The sequence below is a fragment of the Balaenoptera musculus genome, chromosome 10, assembly GCF_009873245.2.
Source record: "Balaenoptera musculus isolate JJ_BM4_2016_0621 chromosome 10, mBalMus1.pri.v3, whole genome shotgun sequence".
Taxonomy (NCBI): Eukaryota; Metazoa; Chordata; class Mammalia; order Artiodactyla; family Balaenopteridae; genus Balaenoptera; species Balaenoptera musculus.
In genome coordinates this window covers 87587877-87601578 of record NC_045794.1, presented here as the reverse complement: position 1 = coordinate 87601578, position 13702 = coordinate 87587877, and the positions used below count along the sequence as shown (strand labels likewise).

The window sequence follows — 13702 nt, the reverse complement described above, 5'->3', positions numbered from 1 at the left end:
TGCAATTTCCCTACCCCTCTTCTGTTCTCCTTCTAAGAAGCACACAGTGCTGGATTACTTCCACATTGGCTGTAGAAGTATCCTTTGCTACAAAGCAGGCAGGAGTGTTCTCTCCCCTTTAAGAAACCTTGTTTTTCCCAGTTGTATCACTTTTCTCAAAACCTTGAGAATAAGCAGCTTGTTTTCCCTTGTCCCAGGGTCTTCAAACAGGAGACAGAGCCAGAATGCTCCCAACCTCCCCAAAGCACTCTTTCAGATGGGGCCAATTTCATTTTCACTCAAAAACTCTCCTCTTTGGCATCAGCCCTGCCATAACAGCCCCGGACGCACTAAGCATTTTGGCCCTGACTCAAAGGTTTTCTTCCTAACCATCATTACCTTGGACAATTTTAAATCCCAGGAAAACCACCTAAATGACCTCTTGCTTCACATTTTGCTGACTTTCTCTATCCCAGCAACTTTTACTGCTGCTCTAAGAACTTAATCCCAGGGGTGCTCCATGGAGCTTAGTTCCTGCAATTATTTCACCTCTGATATTTTAGGGTAGACAATCCCACTCCTTAGGGAAAAAAAAAAATCCTTCTTTCTCCCCTCCCCACTATTCCCAAGAAGCCTCCAGCCCATCCATGCTCCCAGCTCTCCCCATTCATCAGCCCCTTCGGGCTTCCCCTCCCCCTCTCTCCAGCATGTGCCTTGCAGTCAAGCATTTCAACCATACCTGCAGGTCACCACCAACCCCTCTCTATCCCTGAATGAACCCACTCAATTGCTTCTCTGCCTGCTTTTATTCCACTGGGTCCCACCAAGGAAAATCTGACCATGTGTTGATGGGCAACCAATGGGAATGTGAGATTTCTAACCACAGCAAGGCCCTCAATGCACTGGGTCTTCTGCCATCAGGGGTTCATAACAGAGGCACTGCCAAATCTTTTCAACAACCCTTAAACTACCTAATAATTCTAGCTACCATTTACGGGCAGGGGGGGCAGGATGGGGAAGCAGGATAGCAACACGTAATACCAAGTATTATCCTAGGAACTGAATATACTGTACTAATAACCATCACAACCATTAAGCAGTTACTTAACCTCTCTGTGTCCCATCTCCTCATCTGTAAAATGAAAGAGCACTACTGTCTTCATCAGCCTGTTGGGGGTACTGAATGAGATAATGTACTTAAAGTGCTGGAAATCACTCTATGGTATGCAGTTCTCAATAAAGATGAGCTATTAAAATTGAGAATGATGATGATAATGATGAAGATGGTTACCCTGAACGGTTATTATTATCCCAATTTTACGGATAAGAAGATTAAAGACACAATATCACACAGCCAGTAAAGGATGGAGAGCAGTTTAAACACAGGTCTGTCTGCTTCCAAAATGCATGCTTTTTCAATGCTACTTCCACCCCAGAAGATGGGTAGAATTTTTCAATGCTACCTCACTTCAGAAGACAGCCTTGCCTGCCATGTCACAGAGGAGAAACAAGGCCATCAGATACCCTCAGGCTTGTAATTAGGAGAGGGCTCAGCTGACACGGGTGTATATGACACGAGAAATTTATAAAGAATTCCAAGGAACCTCAAGATTAGAGATACATAATTTCATGTTTTAAAAAAGACAGAGCTTCAGTATGTTTTTGTTGTTGTTGTTGTTTTTAAAGATTCTTTTTTTTTGATGTGGACCATTTTTAAAGTCTTCATTGAATTTGTTACCATATTGCTTCTGCTTTATATTTTGGGTTTTTTTGGCCTCGGGGCATGCGGGATCTCAGCTCCCCGACGAGGGATTGAACCCGCACCCCCTGCCTTGGAAGGCAAAGTCTCAACCACTGGACTGACAGGGAAGTCCCTTCAGCGTGTTTTATGATAACTCATTCCAAGATATTTTTCTCTATAGCTGTTACCTTCCATAACAATAAAATTACTTTGCTCAGAAAAAAATCTTAATGAAATATCACTTTACAAGTTTTAAGTGAAAGAAGTATTTGAATTACCTTGTTTAAATTGAGTGGCCATGAGCTTTTATGTTCAACAGCAGACATTAAATTTGAGTCAACTTGTTATTCAACATATATTTGGAAATTTCATATACATAGAATATATGTATTCTTAAAAATCAAGAGATTTTTCTGAAATAACATGGAAGGTGACCTACATGGAGAAGCTGCTTCTCTTCTGCCTGCCCAGTTATAATTCTCTCCTATTCTGGTAACAGCATCACCACTCTCCCACTGTTTAGCCATGTGGTTAGGTGAGGTTAATGACACCGATTGGCTGCAGCAGTGGGCACGTGACCCAGGCCCGGCCAATGAGAGCCCACAGTTCCCCTGACCCACTGACTGGTTCAGGGAGAGGCACCTGACCCCACGTCCTAGCCAGGGAAAGCCTAGCCCTAGGACTTTTGATCAAACTACGGGGAAAGAGAAGCTCTTTTTCTACAGGAATTATTAAGCTGATGAGATAGAAACTGGCCATCTCCATCACGACTGGGGGAAAGCTGCCTCAGCATGGAGCCAAAAACAGGAAAGGAGAGATGAGAGAGTTTCTTCCTGTCATTCAATCACCTGGATCCAGCTGTGACTAAGGCCTAACCCCTGGAAGTTTTCCATTACACATGCCAATAAATTCCTTTATGTTTGTTTGTTTAGGCCAGTTTAAGCTGGGCTTCTGCCATTTCCAACCAAAAATATCCCAACACGACCTATTTGTGCCAAGTAGCTAAGATAATTCGCTGAAATAAAATAAAAGCATGGTTGATTCGCAGGTTTGTGAAAATAGCCAAATGTCATCACATTGAATTCACTTCTGTTTTGTTCTGCATGTTAGTGTACTGTGATTTATTTTTGAAAAGAGAGGGAGAGAAAAAAGAAAGTCTCACTCCCTGATATACATATGGGTCTGTCTTATGATGATTAAATTTCTATATATCTTCACCCATGCTTTCCTCCTTATCTCAAGTTGCTAAGGGAACCCTTCTATGTTTTTAATCCTTCTTGCATGTCCTAGGATCTATGTACATTGATTATTCCCTCAGTCACACAGATAACCCCTCCCCAAACTACCCTCAGCTCTTCTTACTCAACTTACTTCTACCCTTTTGCCTATGGGTACACCTACCTCTCCTCCATGTAAAAAATAAATAGAAAAAGAAAAACAGACTTCAATATACAAAATCATCCATACACATAACTAGGCAGAAATAATCACAAAGAAACGGAAGAAAACAGTGTAAAATATTAATGATGATTGTCTCTGGTGGGAGGATAATAGCTGATTTTTTCTTTTTAAAAAAAAAATGCTTTTCCATACTTTCTGAATTTCCTTAGTATTCCTTTTATAACAGATATATTTCTTGGGACTTCCCTGGAGGTCCAGTGGTTAAGACTCTGCGCTTCCACTGCAGGGGGCATGGGTTTCAATCCCTGGTTGGAGAACTAAGATCCCACAAGCCACATGGAGTGGCCAGAAAAAAAAAAAAAGAAGAAATGTATTTCTTAAAATATGCTTCCTCTTTAAGCTACTAACATCCTTCCATCACTACTGCCTTTTTGTTGTAAAACACTCCTAAGTTCACTTTCACCCTGACTCCATCAGAGAACTCACATCACCCAACTGAAACCACAGTCCCCCAAGTGACCAGTGTGGCTGTCACGCTACGTGCACTGGCTTCTCTTCTCCCTTTAGCCCATGTGATCTCTTTGGATCATCAGCCATCCCTTCCCTTGGCTCAAGTTTGAAACCACAGGGTCATCTTCGCCTCAGATGTTCCTTTCCTTTACTTCCCCATTCAGTCATTCAACGGGTCTTATCAATTGTATTTCCGAGTGCACCTTGAACACACCACCTCTGCTCCTTTCCGGTGTCCTGTCTGCTGTCTAACCCTCTCGTGGCCTCAGCGCCATTAATCCCCTGTGCCTCCACCCCTCCCCCATCTCACATATCCCACTGCCTTGGGAGTCATCACCCTAAAGCTCAAACACAGTCATGTAATTCCCCACCTTAAAATTCTGAATGGCTCTTGAATGCATATAAAAATCAAGTACAATGAACGGCCTGGCACCAAAGGCCCTCCACAAGCCGGCTCCAGCCCACCAGCCTCACCTTCCACCTCTGCTGAGCCTACACCACAGGCTCAGGGCAGACTGGGTGACTTCCCAGAAGAGCTGGGGCTCTCCGGTACCCATGTGCCTCTTTTCGTGCTCTTTCTCCTGCCCTGGGTTGCCATTCTTCTCCTTCCTACACAAACTCTTGCTCACCATTCACGACCTAGACAAGCATTAAATTTTGACTATTTTAATAATTAACACTTAAAATCACACTGTATTTTGGTCCCCAGTAGCCACTGACCTACTTCAGGGCAGAAATATCATTTTATTTGTTATTAAATCCTGGCTTCTTGCCTATAGAAAACAGGCAAATAAACAGGTAAGTGGAGACATAGTAAAAAATCCCAAACCTTCCCTAGAGAACTGATTTTTATTATATATTAAGGGAGTAATCATAACGTTTCTGACTTCTAAAAAACAATTGTAATTCCCCCCCAAAGAATTTTATGTGGTCTGTACATTATGGTGGTTGCCCTATTTGAAGTTCTGTACTCTTAGCATCCATTATGTGAGTTTGGCCACTTCTTTTGCCTTGAAATCAGTGTCTTCAAATTTAAAGCAAGAAGAAAAAATTTAAATCTTCATAATATAAGTTTAAATTGTCTTAATTTCTTAGCTCCTTTCATGGCACCCCCTAATTTCATAGCACCCCCCTAATGGTACGGTCAAGATTTATAAATCTATAGCTTCTGATTTTTTCTTAAAAAAGGGTTTGAATATACCTTTTGTGCAAGGAAAAATAATACTATAATATTCTTCAACTTTTTCCAATTAAATTTACCATATTTATTTTTTAAAGGGTCATTTATTGAGTAAAATTACGTCTTTTTAGTTATAGAACCTATGAGGTACACAAAGTCACAGAAAGTTTAAATTCTAGAGAATTCAGGATTTTAGAAAGTAGTTAAATGGCATCTCATGTCCTGGAGTAGTTAATGTTGACAAAATGTCCACAAAGGTATCACTAAATCTTCTTAGGAATTTCCATGCTTCTGAAAGGAAGAGGAAGTCATGAAATCAATCTCTCCTTAAAGAGAAATGATGGAATTCATTTGTTAAAACACTATGTCCACAGCACGATACTATTAACTAGAGGGGACTTCTCTCAATTCCCAAGGGAGAAAAGACAAGGAGATAAATAACATTATAAGCCCAATATGACATATCATAAGACAGGTCCAAGCTGCTGTAAAAGTTCAGAAGAGGAAGACATATCCAGTAGAGAGATCCAGGAAGTTCTTCTCGTAAAGGATAAGATATAAACCCAGGAGAATAGATAGAATTTTCACAGACAGAATTGGAGAAAATGCCATTCCAGGCAGAGGGAACAGCAAAAAAAAACAAGGAATCAAGACAGGAAACAGGAGGTCAGTTTGAGACCCTGAGAGTGGTCTCAGAGCAGGACTTCAGCTCACCTCTGGGTCCTTGGCCTCATTCACTCTCTAACTGCAGGCTGAAAGGCTAAAGGCTGAAACCTAAAGGGCCTTCCTATTCCCAAAGGATTCTGGGCTCAATCCCGTGGGCAGTGGAGACTAATCAAAAGTTGGGAGTGGGGCTTCCTTGGTGGCGCAGTGGTTAAGAATCCGTCTGCCAATGCAGGGGACACGGGTTCGAGCCCTGGTCCGGGAAGATCCCACATGCCGCGGAGCAACTAAGCCCGTGCGCCACAACTACTGAGCCTGAGCTCTAGAGCCCGCGAGCCACGACTACTGAGCCCACGTGCCACAACTACTGAAGCCCGCGTGCCTAGAGCCCGTGCTCCGCAACAAGAGAAGCCACCGCAATGAGAAGCCCGTGGACCGCAACAAAGAGTAGCCCCCGCTCGCCGCAACTAGAGAAAGCCCGCACGCAGCAACGAAGACCCAACTCAGCCAATGAATAAATAAATAACATAAATAAATTAAAAAAAAAAAAAAGTTGGGAGTAGAGGGCCTAAAAGGGCAGGGGATTAATCTGGCAACAACATATAGAAAGGGGAGGGAGAGACCGAAGAGAGACCCAGATACTGCAATAACAGGAACAGGTAAGGATGCTGAACACATTGTTGCTAAACGTTTTGGTGATAAACTCAACCACTGCAACCAGGACACTGAAGCATTCTACACTGCCTCCTTTGTACCTAAAGTCCCATATAAAAAGCTTATTTAATTCCCAAAAAACTTTACAACCCTATTCTAATCTTCTCCGGATTCCTTTTTATAATTAAAAAAAAAAAGTCCGACTCTGCTTTTGACGAAAGCTTTTAAGGCCCACCCCTCCGTTTGCCCCACAGCTGCGAAAGCCTTTAAGAAATCTGGGAACTCGTACATGTGCGCTGGCAGGGAAGATACAGACAGGCACTCCTCTGCCCATGCGCAGAAGCCCTCACCCCAGTCCCAGTCCCAATAAAAACCAAAGCTGCTCACCCCCTCCTTCACTCAGACTGAATGGACCAGTTCGGGAGCCACTCTGCTCTCCCCAGAAAGCCTCATTATGTGAGCAATACATCTTTTCCTACCCTCTTGGTGTGTGTGTGGCACCATCAGTCTTGACATCCAAACCAACTGGGGTGGCTTGGGCAGAGGTTGATTCCACAATCCATGGAGTGACCGCAAACACTCTTTTTGTTGTTGTCGTTCTTGGGGTTCTCCATCCCCACCTTCTCCCTCCCCCAATCCCAATGTCCAGCTCCCTAATGGCACTTTATTTTTTTTTCCAGAACTGCTGATTTTTATTTTTATTTATTTTTTTCATTGAAGTATAGTTGATTTACAATGTTGTGTTAGTTTGTGGTATACAGCAAAGTGATTCAGTTATATATTTTTTTCATATTCTTTTCCATTATGGTTTATTACAGAATACTGAATACAGTTTCCTGTGCCACAAACACTCTTAAATAGTGAACTACTGCAATGTCCTTACTATACCTAGATTTGAGGTAGGAAGATGCAAAGAAGGGGCATGATGGAAACACAGAAAGGGTCCTGTGGTCTGAAGTTCAACTCAATGTTGATTACCTTGAATGGTCATATACATTCACTCAAACGCCTAATTATCGACTTTAAAACGATTCAGTGTGCATTTGGTAAATGCTTGGCTCCAGGCCCTCCTCACGGGCTAAACTCTAAAATGTTGCATAGTCATAGGAGCTAGGTGCTTAATTCTCCCATAAACACTTGCTTGCAATTAGAAGAAATCTCTACACAAGCTGGTATAGAAACAGAGTTAAACATTTCCCTTTCTTAAAGTTCTGAGTTAAAATGCTAGGGCAAATGAAATGCTAAAATGAAAAGTCACAAATAAACCCATTCTTCAAATAGCCCTTTAGTTATAAACCAAATGATAATCTTAATTTGTGCTCAGTACAGAAAGTACTTCCATGTCTTTTCAGCCAAACCTACATATCTAAAGGTCATAACCATGAAAACAGTGTCTTCCTTAGAAAGAGTTTAGAAAATCATAATATTAAGTACTTACACATCTTTAGCTGCTCCTGCAGGGCCTAGAAAAAAAGAAAAAGATAACTTTCCATTATCTTGATAGTATTGCTATAAAAATCTTAAGCCCAATACCCAACTAAAATAATATTTTATAAGAGATGAGTTGAGAATATGATTTTTTGAAAGATCATCTTAAAAAAAGAAAAGGAGAGCAGGAAAATCATAAAATCTAAATCTTCGGTTTAGAATTTATTCTGCCCATTTTTAACAATTCCTATAAATTATAAGGTGTTGTTTCTGAAAGGGATTTTACAGACCGCCCAAACTAATCTGCTCATTTTACAGATGAGCAGATTAGGAAACTGACAGATTTGAGAAGTATTTTCTTTTCTAAGCCACACACCTTCTAAGCTAGTACCTACATGGAACTGTTATAAGTCACACTATGTACTAATCATAAAGTAAAGCTAAGTCACAAGACAAAATGGAGGTGATATCCTAAATGAATTAGCAAGACTTAAGGATGCCAGCCCAGCTCCAAAAGGAGTAACATACATTTCTAACTCTGCTCCTATTTGCTACTGAACCCTCTCATTTCTGCTTCCCACTCACGTGCCAAAAACAACCCATCTCTTTTGGACCCCAGTCCTATCACTTAACACAGATTCTCTGCCCACAGCACAGTTCCATCTGCACTTCCTCCCCCTAATATCTTTACCTGAACAACACAGAACTTGGTTCCAGCTTTACAAGCCACATGGCATTCAGTATCCTTTAATCTCTTAAAACCTCACTTCCCTCTTGTGTCAAATGAGGAAAATAAGAATACCTTTCTCAAAGGTTATTGTGAAGTTCTTTAAAAGATGTATATCCCTATCAAAATACTAATGACATTTTTCAAAGAAATAGAACAAATAATCCTAAAATTTCTATGGAACCACAAGAGACCCTGAATCGCCAAAGCAATCTTGAGAAAGAACAAATCTGGAGGCATCATGCTCCCTGATTTCAAACTATATGACAAAGCTATAGTAATCAAAACAGTATGGTACTGGCAAAAAACAGGTACACAGATTAATGGAACAGACTAGAGAACCGAAAAATAAACCCATGCATACATGGTCAATTAATTTACGACAAATGAGGCAAGAATATACAATAGGGAAAGGACAGTCTCTTCAATAAATGGTGTCAGGAAAACTGGACAGTCATATGCAAAAGAATGAAACTAAACTATTATCTTACATCATACGCAAAAATTAACACAAAATGGATTAAAGACTTAAATGTAAGACCTGATACCATAAAAAATCCTGGAGGAAAACATAGGTGGTAAGGTACTTGACACCAGTCTTGGAAATTAATGCTTGGATCTGATTCCAAAAGCAAAGGCAACAGAAGCAAAAGTAAACAAGTGGGACTACATCAAATTTTAAAAACTTCTGCACAGCAAAGGAAACCATCAACAAAATAAAAAGACAACCTACTGAATGGGAAAAAATATTTCTAAATCACATATCTGATTGGGGTTCATATTCTAAATATATAAAGAACTCATGAAACTCAACAGCAAAAAAGAGAGAGAGAGAGAGAAACCAACCTGATTCTAAAATGCGCAAACATCTGAATAGACATTTTTCCAAAGAAGATATACAGATGGTCAACAGGCACATGAAAATATGCTCAATATCACTAATCATAAGAGAAATGCAAATCAAAACCACAAGATATCACCTCACACCTGTTAGAATGGCTACTATCAAAAAGACAACAAATAACAAGTATTGGTAAGTGATCTGGAAAAAAGGGGACACCAGTGCACACTGTTGGTGGGAATGTAAACTGGTGCAGCCACTACGGAAAACGGTATGGAAGTTCCTCAGAAAATTAAAAATAGAACTACCATATGATCCAGCAATCCTACTCCTGGGTATTTATCCAAAGAAAACAAAAACACTAATTCAAAAAGATATATACACCCCTATGTTCATTGCAGCATTATCGACAATAGCCAAGATTGAAAACAAGTGTCCGTAGCTGGGTAAATGGATAAAGGAGATGTGAGATATATATAGATATACCTATATATAAAAGAGGCTAGAATAATAGAATTCTACTCAGCCATAAAAAAAAAAGAAGGAAATCTTGCCATTTGCGAAAACATGGACGGACCTTGAGAGAATTATGCTAAGCAAAATAAGTCAGAGAAAGACACATACCATGTGGTTTCACTTATATGTGGAATCTAAAAAACAAACCAAATGAAAACAAAACAAAACAAAACAAAAATCAAAGATACAGAGAAAGGAATGGTGGTTGCCAGAGGGGAGGTGGGTTAGGGAATGGGCAAAACAAGTGACAGGGGTCAAGAGATATAAACTTCCAGTTCTAAAATAAATAAGTCATGGGGATGTCATGTACAGCACAGTGACTACAGTCAATAATACTGTAGAGCATACTTGAAAGTTGCCACGACAGTAAATCCTAAAAGTTAACTATGCATGGTGACAGATGGTAACTAGACTTATTGTGGTGATGATCTCACTGTGTATACAAATACGGAATCATTTCATTGTACACCTGAAACCAATACAATGTTATATGTCAATGACACCTCAGTAAAAAAAATTTAATAAATTTTAAAAATTAGAAAAAGATGTAAACAGCACAAAGTCTGGCACATTAAAATAGCTCACTAAGTTGTTATTATTAGCAGTCACATTTTCCTTAATATCTCAATTTCCATATCTATGAAATGGGAATTAAATTAACTTCTGCACAAGTCACAGAGGTGTGAAAATAAAGGAAAATGTGCTACAAAATAAACAAATAAGTCTGCAAAAACGTTATTGCCAAAATTGTAAAAACTGTACCCCAGTGATATTAATCTATGATCTATAATTCTGCAAATTCAAAGCAGAGCATAAAGGTAATCAAGACTATGTCTCAGATAAATTCTTCTAAGGCTTTGACCAAACTTGAACTTTGTAACAAACTTGAGTCTTTACTCAGGGAAGAGTAACATTTCTGTTCCACAACTCTCATTAAAATTATATAAATAAAAACTGCTTTGGAATCTGAGATCATAAAACCAAAAAAAAAAAAAAAAATCCTAAAATTTTAAAAACCTTAACATAAGAACAGTGGAGTGTTTTGATAGGTAAAAATAAAGGATTAGTGCCACCAAAAACCCATAAAAATGAATATTTTATTTCAGAGTCAAAACAAGCATGAGAATCTGGAAGAAAGTCTAAAAAGAAAATAAATATCCTCATTTTCTTATTTTCATTTTCATGGAAAAGGACAGGGAATGACTGGGGGTTGCTGCACTCAGGGGAAGGGAGAGCCGGAGGTGTTGGGAACTGATTCCGTGAAGTCTTACAGAGAGAAGAAAGCGATCATGATGGCTCATGAGTGCTGGGCCTTTAGAGATGAAGGGCCATCAAGCACAATCCACGGGGAGGGCACAGCAGACAGAAGCCGCCCCACTGTGTCTCAGGGAATGGCAGCAGGGTGGCAGGGAAAGAACAGCGTGGAACTGGAAGGCAGAAGACCCAAGTAAAATTCCTGCTCCAGTATTTGTTTGACAGTCACTAGTTCACCCTGCTTCAGTTTCTAATACTGGCCGGACAAAGGCAGCTGAGAAGACAAAGTACAATAAATGGCTGTGAAATTTGCTTCAAAACAGCCACGTGTTGTCTCCTCAGTACCTATTTTAATCAGCCACCAGGAACCCTGCATCCACTTCACCTTGACTGCACCAGGCTGCAGGCACCCTTACGGCCTCTTCCCTGCTGGGTTCACCATCTAACATCCCAGCAGGCTCAAGGCAAATGCCAGGTATTACCTTCCAGAAGGAAGTCAGCAGGCCATTTCTTCTGTTCTCAAATGTCCCTCATTTAAAGGGCACCGTCTATTTAATAACTGCAAAGTGAAGGAGGCCAAGAAGTCAGAAACACTAAATCCAGTATATACATATGATTGTAATGTACACTCCATCTTTATTAAAGGGAAGAAGATGTGCATCTTCTTAGGAGCAAGGTAGCAGGGGGTTAATGATAAGCTTATAACCAGGGCAAGTAGAACACGACTCCCTGACACACAGCTTCACAGAGAAAAAGGGAAAAAAAAAAAAATGACTGTAATTGTTGAAACCCTCAGCAAAACTATCAGAATATCTAGGCATATAAAATGTGAAATATCTCTTTGTTCTGCAAAAGTATAAAATTATTAGAAATAGAAGAAAAATTCTGATTACCCTCAGTGCAACATTTTAATCACACTTCACCTATGTATTGATTATAATTAACCAGACGGAGAGTTCTTCTCTAGATAATTCATGCAAAAGATCCTTTGACTACAACTATTCAGATAGTGCCAAAATCCCATTTGCTTTAAGTTATGTTTATGGTTCATGTGATTCATCATTTATTGAACAAATATTTATAGTGGTGTAGCTACTTCTTTCAAGCCGTCTGGGATAGAACATTTGTTCCTGTTAGTACCACTTCATTTCCTGCCAAAATGACTCTTTACTATTTGAACATAGCCGTGGTACCTTAATATAAGGGAGGCAAGGTAAAAATGTTTCTTGGGGGATAAAAGCACCACAAAATATATAGACCATTAGAATTTTTGTCAGTCAAAAGATTTAATGACTATTTTCTTAAATTGTAGTACTGATAATTATAATTTTAAATATCTTCCTAAAAAGTAGAAGGGGGGAAGGTCTGCTCTCAGAAAAGTATCATATACAGTTCCAGTGACAAAAGTTGTAAATGGTTAGGGTATGTAAAGAAGAACATTTCCTTCTGAATGTAACTGTTTCTTTAACACTTAAAGATTATTGCTTTGTTCACAATATCACTTCACTTCACCGTGATTATGTATACCGTTGTTTTTGTTTTTTGGCCGCTCCACATGGCACGCGGGATTCGCCGACCAGGGATCGAACCCGTGCTCCCTGCAGTGGGAGCGTGGAGTCTTAACCACTGGACCGCCAGGAAAGTCCATACCTTTTATCAATAGTTTCATCAAAAGATTTTAAAATTGTATTCATGATTCTCCAAGTCAAACGCCTCAGTCACTTAAAAATGCATAGCAAATTCAATTTAAACATTTAAAAAACTTAATCTGATATTGAGGAGTCATAGAAAGATATTTGATCTTTGTTCCCCATTCCTGGCACAGAGCTTCTAGAACCCTTGGAATTTCCTGAGAGATAGGGGTGATAGGAGCCTCTTTCATTCCAATGAGGAGACTCTTGGCAGCCCCTAGACAGCTTCAGGACGGGAGCTGGTCGCCAGAAAAGGCAAGGCTTGATTAGAAGCTTGGAACTTTCAGCCCCATTCCCCGTCCTCCTGGGAAAAGAGAGGGGCTGGAGATTCAGTTAATCAGCAATGGCCAATGATTCGATCAGTCATGCCTATGTAGTGAAACCTCCATAAAAACCCCTATAAGGACAGGGTTCAGAGAGCTTCTGAGTTGACCACATCCATGTGCCACGAGGGGGCGGCCCCCAACTCCATGGAGACAGAGACCCCTGCACCTGGGACCCTTAACATGTCCTCTGTACCTCTTCATCTGGCTGTTCATTTGTGTCCTTTATAAGAAATTGGTATGTTTAAGCCAGTAAGGAAAGTGCCTTCCTGAACTCTGTGAGGCATTCTAGCAAATTGTCAAATCTGAGGCGGGGGGCTGTGAGAACCCCCAAATTTGCTGCCAAGTCAGATGGCAATGCAAGTAAGCTGGGGACCTGATCCTTGCTACTGGCATCTGAGGTGAGACCATCTCGGGGGACTGAGCCCTCAAACCCGTGGTGATAGACACTAACTCCGGGTAGGATCCTCAGAATTGAACTGGACGGTAGGACAGCCCAGTTGGTGTCCGAGAACTGGAGAAGTGGATAGCATCCAGAGGGAATAAACCTCTCAGATATTCTTCATGTTTTATAAAAATCTGGTACCCCCATAAAAATCGGGTACCCCCTGAACAACCTTGAAATGCTTTATGAATCACACCAAGATTAAATCGTGCTGTACTTGCTTCAGCAAATAATTATTTACACTCCAGGTATAGTTTGTAAACTATATTTTCTTATTTTATCCCATTCCCAGAACAAGTGCAGAAAAAGGCTTGTGTATTAGTTCCACAGGGCTGCTGTAACAAATCAC

General features: G+C 40.2%; 1 long non-coding RNA gene across 1 annotated transcript in view; it reads right to left on the bottom strand.

Annotated features, from left to right (window-relative positions):
- LOC118902303 overlaps positions 1 to 13702 on the bottom strand; it is a 38633-nt gene that overhangs the window by 16118 nt on the left and 8813 nt on the right. Inside the window, exon 2 of the long non-coding RNA XR_005021544.1 lies at positions 7567 to 7591. This is a non-coding gene — a long non-coding RNA (uncharacterized LOC118902303). The remainder of the gene's footprint in view (positions 1 to 7566; positions 7592 to 13702) is intronic.